This window comes from Salmo salar, chromosome 03 (assembly GCF_965601325.2).
Source record: "Salmo salar chromosome 03, fSalSal1, whole genome shotgun sequence".
Classification (NCBI taxonomy): domain Eukaryota; kingdom Metazoa; phylum Chordata; class Actinopteri; order Salmoniformes; family Salmonidae; genus Salmo; species Salmo salar.
Window position 1 is genome coordinate 20200149 of NC_138293.1, and position 13678 is coordinate 20213826.

The 13678-nt window shown below is 42.1% G+C and overlaps 6 non-coding genes across 6 annotated transcripts; all 6 read left to right on the forward strand.

Annotated features, from left to right (window-relative positions):
* Window positions 1–20: 20 nt before the first annotated feature.
* Window positions 21–92, forward strand: trnag-ucc (transfer RNA glycine (anticodon UCC)). The gene has a single exon. It is a non-coding gene; the product is annotated as a tRNA-Gly (tRNA).
* Window positions 93–2402: 2310 nt separating this feature from the next.
* On the forward strand, window positions 2403–2474 carry trnag-ucc (transfer RNA glycine (anticodon UCC)). Its single transcript has one exon. It is a non-coding gene; the product is annotated as a tRNA-Gly (tRNA).
* Window positions 2475–4784: 2310 nt separating this feature from the next.
* Window positions 4785–4856, forward strand: trnag-ucc (transfer RNA glycine (anticodon UCC)). The gene has a single exon. It is a non-coding gene; the product is annotated as a tRNA-Gly (tRNA).
* Window positions 4857–7163: 2307 nt separating this feature from the next.
* On the forward strand, window positions 7164–7235 carry trnag-ucc (transfer RNA glycine (anticodon UCC)). Its single transcript has one exon. It is a non-coding gene; the product is annotated as a tRNA-Gly (tRNA).
* Window positions 7236–9545: 2310 nt separating this feature from the next.
* On the forward strand, window positions 9546–9617 carry trnag-ucc (transfer RNA glycine (anticodon UCC)). Its single transcript has one exon. It is a non-coding gene; the product is annotated as a tRNA-Gly (tRNA).
* Window positions 9618–11924: 2307 nt separating this feature from the next.
* On the forward strand, window positions 11925–11996 carry trnag-ucc (transfer RNA glycine (anticodon UCC)). The gene has a single exon. It is a non-coding gene; the product is annotated as a tRNA-Gly (tRNA).
* The last annotated feature ends 1682 nt before the right edge of the window (window positions 11997–13678 follow it).

The following is a 13678-nucleotide window of genomic DNA, read 5'->3' on the forward strand; positions in this document are numbered from 1 at the left end:
TCCAGGCAGTTATTTGGTAAGCGTTGGTGGTATAGTGGTGAGCATAGCTGCCTTCCAAGCAGTTGACCCGGGTTCGATTCCCGGCCAACGCAACTGGGTGTTTTGTTTGAATCACCCTTTGAAATGAATCTTCTAAAAGTCCAGTGCAGCTGTTTTTTTTTAAATCTCAGTATCAAATAGGGCTGACACCATTTAGTCAACTGGTCCATAGGCTGTTGGTCAACTGAGAATGTTTTAGTCGAGCAGTTTCCCCAAAAAAAGGATTTATGGCACGACTTGATTGACGCATATCTCAGTGGACTGATCCATTGCTGAAGCCGCGGGGATGGAAACAAGTTCTGTTTTATTTCATTCCATTTCCGAGTTGTCCATTTATTCATTGTGTTTTGTTTGGAGTGCTCCTGTCAACAATGTTTAAGGACGCGCACCTGATTACCCATAGAAGTAGGCCTAGGCTACCTGGCCTGCGAGCAAATGTAGGCTTATAAATGTGCCCATTTGGGGATCTGACAGTATTTCTGATTATCTTTAATCACCACCACTTATGAGCTGTGGAGCTTCTCAAAGTACATTTTTCTTCACCTCATACAGCAAGGAAACAAAGTCTGTTATTACATCCATTGAGAATGTCAATAGTTGCTCAATGTAGCCTATTTGAAAAATATTTCCAGCTCTCTCCCTTTGGATAACCACTCAGCAAATCAAATAAAAAAATGTCATGCTCTGATCCGGTGGAAACGTTACAAAACAAGTCTACCTGATTACTTCTTGTGCTTGCGCAATTAGCCTGGTATAGAGCCTACAGCTGTGTCTGCCCAGAGGTCAATGGCAGGGGAAACTGAGGGTCCAAAATATTTTATACAATGTTGCAAGTTTGTTAGCTCAAGCATCTGGCTGGACCAAACTGTTGATAGTTGATACATTGTTTCAAGTTCATTGCAGAAAGGCCATGTGTAGCCAAAGGGATTTATTTTTTATCGGGATATTTTTTTCACCTTCAGACTGTAATGATTTTATTTGTTGGCTTTATGTAGGCCATTTTTACATAGTTGGCAATGGCAATAGAAGTTACTTTTAGATTTGGGTCATTTTCATTTCGGTTTAGATATCATTTTTATTCATCACTTGAAAATGATTTTGAGATACAAAGACTTTACATATGAAATAAATTCAACTGTTCTACGAAAATATGCATATGAAAACCATAACTGGCACGCAGATCGGTCAAAATGGTAAGATAAGTTGGCGGGCCTCCTGAGTGGTGCAGTGTTCTAAGGCATTGCAACGCATAGCTATCCCTGCTGCTAGAGATCCCGGTTCAATTCTGTGTTCTCTGCTGCTGGTTGCTACCGGGAGACCCATGGGGCGGTGCACAATTGGCCCAGTGGCGTCTGGTTTAGTGGAGGGTTTGGCCGGCAGGGATGTTTTTGTCCCTTCGCGCACTAGCAATTCCTGTGGAGGGCCAGGTGCAATGCGCGCCGACACGGTCGCCAGGTGTACGGTGTTTCCTCCGACACATTGGTGCGGCTGGTTTCCAGGTTAAGTGAGCAGTGCAGCTTGGCTGGGTTGTGTTTCGGAGGACGCGTGGCTCTCAACCTTCACCTATCCTGAGTCTGTTGCGGAGATGAGACAAGACTGTAACTTCCAATTGGATATAATGACATTTGGGGGTAAAAAATTAATTCAAGGTTAATTGGCACTCTAAATGGAAACCGACCCCTGGTGTAGCCTAATACCGGGAGCGTAATGGTGCTAGCTCTGCCACTAGAGCATCAGCAGCGGGAGGAGGAGATTCGGGAACAGGTTTTTTTTTCTGGTTAGGTTATCTTGGTTTCTGACACCCTCTTGAGTAATTTGTATCTTTGTTATTTAATCACAGTGTGCTTAAAGCATCAGACAAGCTCAGTAGCCTACATATAGTTGATTTTATTCAAACACATAGGGTGTGTCTATATATGGAAAAATACACTTTTTAAAATTTGGACCAGTCGATTGGTCGAAAGAACAGACGGCTTTTGGTCGACGAAACGTTTTTTTTGTCGTGGACTGCCCTTATATCTAATCATTTCTGGGTAACAATGAAATACCTTAGTGTGATTGTTTTCAATTAAAATGAGCAAAATGAGCAAAAATGACTTGTTAGTAAAGAGCAATTTGTCAAGCAAGAATTTTGCTAGGAATGTCTGGCATTGTCTGAGTGGAAAGGGGGAAACCTGAAAACTAGCTGTTATTGGCAGAGCTGTTTGTAACTCTTTGTTATTGGTCTATTAAGTAATTTACCGCCTGGTGATGTCAGTGATGTGTTTTTTAGGGAATCCCATTATTATTCTGCTAATGTAAAATGTAGGTTTTCTTTTACTTTCACTTTCAAACAAAGACTGCTCCAGAGAGTTATTTGGTAAGCGTTGGTGGTATAGTGGTGAGCATAGCTGCCTTCCAAGCAGTTGACCCGGGTTCGATTCCCGGCCAACGCAACTGGGTGTTTTGTTTGAATCACCCTTTGAAATGAATCTTCTAAAAGTCCAGTGCAGCTGTTTTTTTTTAAATCTCAGTATCAAATAGGGCTGACACCATTTAGTCAACTGGTCCATAGGCTGTTGGTCAACTGAGAATGTTTTAGTCGAGCAGTTTCCCCAAAAAAAGGATTTATGGCACGACTTGATTGACGCATATCTCAGTGGACTGATCCATTGCTGAAGCCGCGGGGATGGAAACAAGTTCTGTTTTATTTCATTCCATTTCCGAGTTGTCCATTTATTCATTGTGTTTTGTTTGGAGTGCTCCTGTCAACAATGTTTAAGGACGCGCACCTGATTACCCATAGAAGTAGGCCTAGGCTACCTGGCCTGCGAGCAAATGTAGGCTTATAAATGTGCCCATTTGGGGATCTGACAGTATTTCTGATTATCTTTAATCACCACCACTTATGAGCTGTGGAGCTTCTCAAAGTACATTTTTCTTCACCTCATACAGCAAGGAAACAAAGTCTGTTATTACATCCATTGAGAATGTCAATAGTTGCTCAATGTAGCCTATTTGAAAAATATTTCCAGCTCTCTCCCTTTGGATAACCACTCAGCAAATCAAATAAAAAAATGTCATGCTCTGATCCGGTGGAAACGTTACAAAACAAGTCTACCTGATTACTTCTTGTGCTTGCGCAATTAGCCTGGTATAGAGCCTACAGCTGTGTCTGCCCAGAGGTCAATGGCAGGGGAAACTGAGGGTCCAAAATATTTTATACAATGTTGCAAGTTTGTTAGCTCAAGCATCTGGCTGGACCAAACTGTTGATAGTTGATACATTGTTTCAAGTTCATTGCAGAAAGGCCATGTGTAGCCAAAGGGATTTATTTTTTATCGGGATATTTTTTTCACCTTCAGACTGTAATGATTTTATTTGTTGGCTTTATGTAGGCCATTTTTACATAGTTGGCAATGGCAATAGAAGTTACTTTTAGATTTGGGTCATTTTCATTTCGGTTTAGATATCATTTTTATTCATCACTTGAAAATGATTTTGAGATACAAAGACTTTACATATGAAATAAATTCAACTGTTCTACGAAAATATGCATATGAAAACCATAACTGGCACGCAGATCGGTCAAAATGGTAAGATAAGTTGGCGGGCCTCCTGAGTGGTGCAGTGTTCTAAGGCATTGCAACGCATAGCTATCCCTGCCGCTAGAGATCCCGGTTCAAGTCTGTGTTCTCTGCTGCTGGTTGCTACCGGGAGACCCATGGGGCGGTGCACAATTGGCCCAGTGGCGTCTGGTTTAGTGGAGGGTTTGGCCGGCAGGGATGTTTTTGTCCCTTCGCGCACTAGCAATTCTTGTGGAGGGCCAGGTGCAATGCGCGCCGACACGGTCGCCAGGTGTACGGTGTTTCCTCCGACACATTGGTGCGGCTGGTTTCCAGGTTAAGTGAGCAGTGCAGCTTGGCTGGGTTGTGTTTCGGAGGACGCGTGGCTCTCAACCTTCACCTATCCTGAGTCTGTTGCGGAGATGAGACAAGACTGTAACTTCCAATTGGATATAATGACATTTGGGGGTAAAAAATTAATTCAAGGTTAATTGGCACTCTAAATGGAAACCGACCCCTGGTGTAGCCTAATACCGGGAGCGTAATGGTGCTAGCTCTGCCACTAGAGCATCAGCAGCGGGAGGAGGAGATTCGGGAACAGGTTTTTTTTTCTGGTTAGGTTATCTTGGTTTCTGACACCCTCTTGAGTAATTTGTATCTTTGTTATTTAATCACAGTGTGCTTAAAGCATCAGACAAGCTCAGTAGCCTACATATAGTTGATTTTATTCAAACACATAGGGTGTGTCTATATATGGAAAAATACACTTTTTAAAATTTGGACCAGTCGATTGGTCGAAAGAACAGACGGCTTTTGGTCGACGAAACGTTTTTTTTGTCGTGGACTGCCCTTATATCTAATCATTTCTGGGTAACAATGAAATACCTTAGTGTGATTGTTTTCAATTAAAATGAGCAAAATGAGCAAAAATGACTTGTTAGTAAAGAGCAATTTGTCAAGCAAGAATTTTGCTAGGAATGTCTGGCATTGTCTGAGTGGAAAGGGGGAAACCTGAAAACTAGCTGTTATTGGCAGAGCTGTTTGTAACTCTTTGTTATTGGTCTATTAAGTAATTTACCGCCTGGTGATGTCAGTGATGTGTTTTTTAGGGAATCCCATTATTATTCTGCTAATGTAAAATGTAGGTTTTCTTTTACTTTCACTTTCAAACAAAGACTGCTCCAGAGAGTTATTTGGTAAGCGTTGGTGGTATAGTGGTGAGCATAGCTGCCTTCCAAGCAGTTGACCCGGGTTCGATTCCCGGCCAACGCAACTGGGTGTTTTGTTTGAATCACCCTTTGAAATGAATCTTCTAAAAGTCCAGTGCAGCTGTTTTTTTTTAAATCTCAGTATCAAATAGGGCTGACACCATTTAGTCAACTGGTCCATAGGCTGTTGGTCAACTGAGAATGTTTTAGTCGAGCAGTTTCCCCAAAAAAAGGATTTATGGCACGACTTGATTGACGCATATCTCAGTGGACTGATCCATTGCTGAAGCCGCGGGGATGGAAACAAGTTCTGTTTTATTTCATTCCATTTCCGAGTTGTCCATTTATTCATTGTGTTTTGTTTGGAGTGCTCCTGTCAACAATGTTTAAGGACGCGCACCTGATTACCCATAGAAGTAGGCCTAGGCTACCTGGCCTGCGAGCAAATGTAGGCTTATAAATGTGCCCATTTGGGGATCTGACAGTATTTCTGATTATCTTTAATCACCACCACTTATGAGCTGTGGAGCTTCTCAAAGTACATTTTTCTTCACCTCATACAGCAAGGAAACAAAGTCTGTTATTACATCCATTGAGAATGTCAATAGTTGCTCAATGTAGCCTATTTGAAAAATATTTCCAGCTCTCTCCCTTTGGATAACCACTCAGCAAATCAAATAAAAAAATGTCATGCTCTGATCCGGTGGAAACGTTACAAAACAAGTCTACCTGATTACTTCTTGTGCTTGCGCAATTAGCCTGGTATAGAGCCTACAGCTGTGTCTGCCCAGAGGTCAATGGCAGGGGAAACTGAGGGTCCAAAATATTTTATACAATGTTGCAAGTTTGTTAGCTCAAGCATCTGGCTGGACCAAACTGTTGATAGTTGATACATTGTTTCAAGTTCATTGCAGAAAGGCCATGTGTAGCCAAAGGGATTTATTTTTTATCGGGATATTTTTTTCACCTTCAGACTGTAATGATTTTATTTGTTGGCTTTATGTAGGCCATTTTTACATAGTTGGCAATGGCAATAGAAGTTACTTTTAGATTTGGGTCATTTTCATTTCGGTTTAGATATCATTTTTATTCATCACTTGAAAATGATTTTGAGATACAAAGACTTTACATATGAAATAAATTCAACTGTTCTACGAAAATATGCATATGAAAACCATAACTGGCACGCAGATCGGTCAAAATGGTAAGATAAGTTGGCGGGCCTCCTGAGTGGTGCAGTGTTCTAAGGCATTGCAACGCATAGCTATCCCTGCCGCTAGAGATCCCGGTTCAAGTCTGTGTTCTCTGCTGCTGGTTGCTACCGGGAGACCCATGGGGCGGTGCACAATTGGCCCAGTGGCGTCTGGTTTAGTGGAGGGTTTGGCCGGCAGGGATGTTTTTGTCCCTTCGCGCACTAGCAATTCCTGTGGAGGGCCAGGTGCAATGCGCGCCGACACGGTCGCCAGGTGTACGGTGTTTCCTCCGACACATTGGTGCGGCTGGTTTCCAGGTTAAGTGAGCAGTGCAGCTTGGCTGGGTTGTGTTTCGGAGGACGCGTGGCTCTCAACCTTCACCTATCCTGAGTCTGTTGCGGAGACAAGACTGTAACTTCCAATTGGATATAATGACATTTGGGGGTAAAAAATTAATTCAAGGTTAATTGGCACTCTAAATGGAAACCGACCCCCTGGTGTAGCCTAATACCGGGAGCGTAATGGTGCTAGCTCTGCCACTAGAGCATCAGCAGCGGGAGGAGGAGATTCGGGAACAGGTTTTTTTTTCTGGTTAGGTTATCTTGGTTTCTGACACCCTCTTGAGTAATTTGTGTCTTTGTTATTTAATCACAGTGTGCTTAAAGCATCAGACAAGCTCAGTAGCCTACATATAGTTGATTTTATTCAAACACATAGGGTGTGTCTATATATGGAAAAATACACTTTTTAAAATTTGGACCAGTCGATTGGTCGAAAGAACAGACGGCTTTTGGTCGACGAAACATTTTTTTTGTCGTGGACTGCCCTTATATCTAATCATTTCTGGGTAACAATGAAATACCTTAGTGTGATTGTTTTCAATTAAAATGATCAAAAATGATCAAAAATGACTTGTTAGTAAAGAGCAATTTGTCAAGCAAGAATTTTGCTAGGAATGTCTGGCATTGTCTGAGTGGAAAGGGGGAAACCTGAAAACTAGCTGTTATTGGCAGAGCTGTTTGTAACTCTTTGTTATTGGTCTATTAAGTAATTTACCGCCTGGTGATGTCAGTGATGTGTTTTTTAGGGAATCCCATTATTATTCTGCTAATGTAAAATGTAGGTTTTCTTTTACTTTCACTTTCAAACAAAGACTGCTCCAGGCAGTTATTTGGTAAGCGTTGGTGGTATAGTGGTGAGCATAGCTGCCTTCCAAGCAGTTGACCCGGGTTCGATTCCCGGCCAACGCAACTGGGTGTTTTGTTTGAATCACCCTTTGAAATGAATCTTCTAAAAGTCCAGTGCAGCTGTTTTTTTTTAAATCTCAGTATCAAATAGGGCTGACACCATTTAGTCAACTGGTCCATAGGCTGTTGGTCAACTGAGAATGTTTTAGTCGAGCAGTTTCCCCAAAAAAAGGATTTATGGCACGACTTGATTGACGCATATCTCAGTGGACTGATCCATTGCTGAAGCCGCGGGGATGGAAACAAGTTCTGTTTTATTTCATTCCATTTCCGAGTTGTCCATTTATTCATTGTGTTTTGTTTGGAGTGCTCCTGTCAACAATGTTTAAGGACGCGCACCTGATTACCCATAGAAGTAGGCCTAGGCTACCTGGCCTGCGAGCAAATGTAGGCTTATAAATGTGCCCATTTGGGGATCTGACAGTATTTCTGATTATCTTTAATCACCACCACTTATGAGCTGTGGAGCTTCTCAAAGTACATTTTTCTTCACCTCATACAGCAAGGAAACAAAGTCTGTTATTACATCCATTGAGAATGTCAATAGTTGCTCAATGTAGCCTATTTGAAAAATATTTCCAGCTCTCTCCCTTTGGATAACCACTCAGCAAATCAAATAAAAAAATGTCATGCTCTGATCCGGTGGAAACGTTACAAAACAAGTCTACCTGATTACTTCTTGTGCTTGCGCAATTAGCCTGGTATAGAGCCTACAGCTGTGTCTGCCCAGAGGTCAATTGCAGGGGAAACTGAGGGTCCAAAATATTTTATACAATGTTGCAAGTTTGTTAGCTCAAGCATCTGGCTGGACCAAACTGTTGATAGTTGATACATTGTTTCAAGTTCATTGCAGAAAGGCCATGTGTAGCCAAAGGGATTTATTTTTTATCGGGATATTTTTTTCACCTTCAGACTGTAATGATTTTATTTGTTGGCTTTATGTAGGCCATTTTTACATAGTTGGCAATGGCAATAGAAGTTACTTTTAGATTTGGGTCATTTTCATTTCGGTTTAGATATCATTTTTATTCATCACTTGAAAATGATTTTGAGATACAAAGACTTTACATATGAAATAAATTCAACTGTTCTACGAAAATATGCATATGAAAACCATAACTGGCACGCAGATCGGTCAAAATGGTAAGATAAGTTGGCGGGCCTCCTGAGTGGTGCAGTGTTCTAAGGCATTGCAACGCATAGCTATCCCTGCTGCTAGAGATCCCGGTTCAATTCTGTGTTCTCTGCTGCTGGTTGCTACCGGGAGACCCATGGGGCGGTGCACAATTGGCCCAGTGGCGTCTGGTTTAGTGGAGGGTTTGGCCGGCAGGGATGTTTTTGTCCCTTCGCGCACTAGCAATTCCTGTGGAGGGCCAGGTGCAATGCGCGCCGACACGGTCGCCAGGTGTACGGTGTTTCCTCCGACACATTGGTGCGGCTGGTTTCCAGGTTAAGTGAGCAGTGCAGCTTGGCTGGGTTGTGTTTCGGAGGACGCGTGGCTCTCAACCTTCACCTATCCTGAGTCTGTTGCGGAGATGAGACAAGACTGTAACTTCCAATTGGATATAATGACATTTGGGGGTAAAAAATTAATTCAAGGTTAATTGGCACTCTAAATGGAAACCGACCCCTGGTGTAGCCTAATACCGGGAGCGTAATGGTGCTAGCTCTGCCACTAGAGCATCAGCAGCGGGAGGAGGAGATTCGGGAACAGGTTTTTTTTTCTGGTTAGGTTATCTTGGTTTCTGACACCCTCTTGAGTAATTTGTATCTTTGTTATTTAATCACAGTGTGCTTAAAGCATCAGACAAGCTCAGTAGCCTACATATAGTTGATTTTATTCAAACACATAGGGTGTGTCTATATATGGAAAAATACACTTTTTAAAATTTGGACCAGTCGATTGGTCGAAAGAACAGACGGCTTTTGGTCGACGAAACGTTGTTTTTGTCGTGGACTGCCCTTATATCTAATCATTTCTGGGTAACAATGAAATACCTTAGTGTGATTGTTTTCAATTAAAATGAGCAAAATGAGCAAAAATGACTTGTTAGTAAAGAGCAATTTGTCAAGCAAGAATTTTGCTAGGAATGTCTGGCATTGTCTGAGTGGAAAGGGGGAAACCTGAAAACTAGCTGTTATTGGCAGAGCTGTTTGTAACTCTTTGTTATTGGTCTATTAAGTAATTTACCGCCTGGTGATGTCAGTGATGTGTTTTTTAGGGAATCCCATTATTATTCTGCTAATGTAAAATGTAGGTTTTCTTTTACTTTCACTTTCAAACAAAGACTGCTCCAGAGAGTTATTTGGTAAGCGTTGGTGGTATAGTGGTGAGCATAGCTGCCTTCCAAGCAGTTGACCCGGGTTCGATTCCCGGCCAACGCAACTGGGTGTTTTGTTTGAATCACCCTTTGAAATGAATCTTCTAAAAGTCCAGTGCAGCTGTTTTTTTTAAAATCTCAGTATCAAATAGGGCTGACACCATTTAGTCAACTGGTCCATAGGCTGTTGGTCAACTGAGAATGTTTTAGTCGAGCAGTTTCCCCAAAAAAAGGATTTATGGCACGACTTGATTGACGCATATCTCAGTGGACTGATCCATTGCTGAAGCCGCGGGGATGGAAACAAGTTCTGTTTTATTTCATTCCATTTCCGAGTTGTCCATTTATTCATTGTGTTTTGTTTGGAGTGCTCCTGTCAACAATGTTTAAGGACGCGCACCTGATTACCCATAGAAGTAGGCCTAGGCTACCTGGCCTGCGAGCAAATGTAGGCTTATAAATGTGCCCATTTGGGGATCTGACAGTATTTCTGATTATCTTTAATCACCACCACTTATGAGCTGTGGAGCTTCTCAAAGTACATTTTTCTTCACCTCATACAGCAAGGAAACAAAGTCTGTTATTACATCCATTGAGAATGTCAATAGTTGCTCAATGTAGCCTATTTGAAAAATATTTCCAGCTCTCTCCCTTTGGATAACCACTCAGCAAATCAAATAAAAAAATGTCATGCTCTGATCCGGTGGAAACGTTACAAAACAAGTCTACCTGATTACTTCTTGTGCTTGCGCAATTAGCCTGGTATAGAGCCTACAGCTGTGTCTGCCCAGAGGTCAATGGCAGGGGAAACTGAGGGTCCAAAATATTTTATACAATGTTGCAAGTTTGTTAGCTCAAGCATCTGGCTGGACCAAACTGTTGATAGTTGATACATTGTTTCAAGTTCATTGCAGAAAGGCCATGTGTAGCCAAAGGGATTTATTTTTTATCGGGATATTTTTTTCACCTTCAGACTGTAATGATTTTATTTGTTGGCTTTATGTAGGCCATTTTTACATAGTTGGCAATGGCAATAGAAGTTACTTTTAGATTTGGGTCATTTTCATTTCGGTTTAGATATCATTTTTATTCATCACTTGAAAATGATTTTGAGATACAAAGACTTTACATATGAAATAAATTCAACTGTTCTACGAAAATATGCATATGAAAACCATAACTGGCACGCAGATCGGTCAAAATGGTAAGATAAGTTGGCGGGCCTCCTGAGTGGTGCAGTGTTCTAAGGCATTGCAACGCATAGCTATCCCTGCCGCTAGAGATCCCGGTTCAAGTCTGTGTTCTCTGCTGCTGGTTGCTACCGGGAGACCCATGGGGCGGTGCACAATTGGCCCAGTGGCGTCTGGTTTAGTGGAGGGTTTGGCCGGCAGGGATGTTTTTGTCCCTTCGCGCACTAGCAATTCCTGTGGAGGGCCAGGTGCAATGCGCGCCGACACGGTCGCCAGGTGTACGGTGTTTCCTCCGACACATTGGTGCGGCTGGTTTCCAGGTTAAGTGAGCAGTGCAGCTTGGCTGGGTTGTGTTTCGGAGGACGCGTGGCTCTCAACCTTCACCTATCCTGAGTCTGTTGCGGAGACAAGACTGTAACTTCCAATTGGATATAATGACATTTGGGGGTAAAAAATTAATTCAAGGTTAATTGGCACTCTAAATGGAAACCGACCCCCTGGTGTAGCCTAATACCGGGAGTGTAATGGTGCTAGCTCTGCCACTAGAGCATCAGCAGCGGGAGGAGGAGATTCGGGAACAGGTTTTTTTTTCTGGTTAGGTTATCTTGGTTTCTGACACCCTCTTGAGTAATTTGTGTCTTTGTTATTTAATCACAGTGTGCTTAAAGCATCAGACAAGCTCAGTAGCCTACATATAGTTGATTTTATTCAAACACATAGGGTGTGTCTATATATGGAAAAATACACTTTTTAAAATTTGGACCAGTCGATTGGTCGAAAGAACAGACGGCTTTTGGTCGACGAAACATTTTTTTTGTCGTGGACTGCCCTTATATCTAATCATTTCTGGGTAACAATGAAATACCTTAGTGTGATTGTTTTCAATTAAAATGATCAAAAATGATCAAAAATGACTTGTTAGTAAAGAGCAATTTGTCAAGCAAGAATTTTGCTAGGAATGTCTGGCATTGTCTGAGTGGAAAGGGGGAAACCTGAAAACTAGCTGTTATTGGCAGAGCTGTTTGTAACTCTTTGTTATTGGTCTATTAAGTAATTTACCGCCTGGTGATGTCAGTGATGTGTTTTTTAGGGAATCCCATTATTATTCTGCTAATGTAAAATGTAGGTTTACTTTTACTTTCACTTTCAAACAAAGACTGCTCCAGGCAGTTATTTGGTAAGCGTTGGTGGTATAGTGGTGAGCATAGCTGCCTTCCAAGCAGTTGACCCGGGTTCGATTCCCGGCCAACGCAACTGGGTGTTTTGTTTGAATCACCCTTTGAAATGAATCTTCTAAAAGTCCAGTGCAGCTGTTTTTTTTTAAATCTCAGTATCAAATAGGGCTGACACCATTTAGTCAACTGGTCCATAGGCTGTTGGTCAACTGAGAATGTTTTAGTCGAGCAGTTTCCCCAAAAAAAGGATTTATGGCACGACTTGATTGACGCATATCTCAGTGGACTGATCCATTGCTGAAGCCGCGGGGATGGAAACAAGTTCTGTTTTATTTCATTCCATTTCCGAGTTGTCCATTTATTCATTGTGTTTTGTTTGGAGTGCTCCTGTCAACAATGTTTAAGGACGCGCACCTGATTACCCATAGAAGTAGGCCTAGGCTACCTGGCCTGCGAGCAAATGTAGGCTTATAAATGTGCCCATTTGGGGATCTGACAGTATTTCTGATTATCTTTAATCACCACCACTTATGAGCTGTGGAGCTTCTCAAAGTACATTTTTCTTCACCTCATACAGCAAGGAAACAAAGTCTGTTATTACATCCATTGAGAATGTCAATAGTTGCTCAATGTAGCCTATTTGAAAAATATTTCCAGCTCTCTCCCTTTGGATAACCACTCAGCAAATCAAATAAAAAAATGTCATGCTCTGATCCGGTGGAAACGTTACAAAACAAGTCTACCTGATTACTTCTTGTGCTTGCGCAATTAGCCTGGTATAGAGCCTACAGCTGTGTCTGCCCAGAGGTCAATGGCAGGGGAAACTGAGGGTCCAAAATATTTTATACAATGTTGCAAGTTTGTTAGCTCAAGCATCTGGCTGGACCAAACTGTTGATAGTTGATACATTGTTTCAAGTTCATTGCAGAAAGGCCATGTGTAGCCAAAGGGATTTATTTTTTATCGGGATATTTTTTTCACCTTCAGACTGTAATGATTTTATTTGTTGGCTTTATGTAGGCCATTTTTACATAGTTGGCAATGGCAATAGAAGTTACTTTTAGATTTGGGTCATTTTCATTTCGGTTTAGATATCATTTTTATTCATCACTTGAAAATGATTTTGAGATACAAAGACTTTACATATGAAATAAATTCAACTGTTCTACGAAAATATGCATATGAAAACCATAACTGGCACGCAGATCGGTCAAAATGGTAAGATAAGTTGGCGGGCCTCCTGAGTGGTGCAGTGTTCTAAGGCATTGAAACGCATAGCTATCCCTGCCGCTAGAGATCCCGGTTCAAGTCTGTGTTCTCTGCTGCTGGTTGCTACCGGGAGACCCATGGGGCGGTGCACAATTGGCCCAGTGGCGTCTGGTTTAGTGGAGGGTTTGGCCGGCAGGGATGTTTTTGTCCCTTCGCGCACTAGCAATTCCTGTGGAGGGCCAGGTGCAATGCGCGCCGACACGGTCGCCAGGTGTACGGTGTTTCCTCCGACACATTGGTGCGGCTGGTTTCCAGGTTAAGTGAGCAGTGCAGCTTGGCTGGGTTGTGTTTTGGAGGACGCGTGGCTCTCAACCTTCACCTATCCTGAGTCTGTTGCGGAGACAAGACTGTAACTTCCAATTGGATATAATGACATTTGGGGGTAAAAAATTAATTCAAGGTTAATTGGCACTCTAAATGGAAACCGACCCCCTGGTGTAGCCTAATACCGGGAGTGTAATGGTGCTAGCTCTGCCACTAGAGCATCAGCA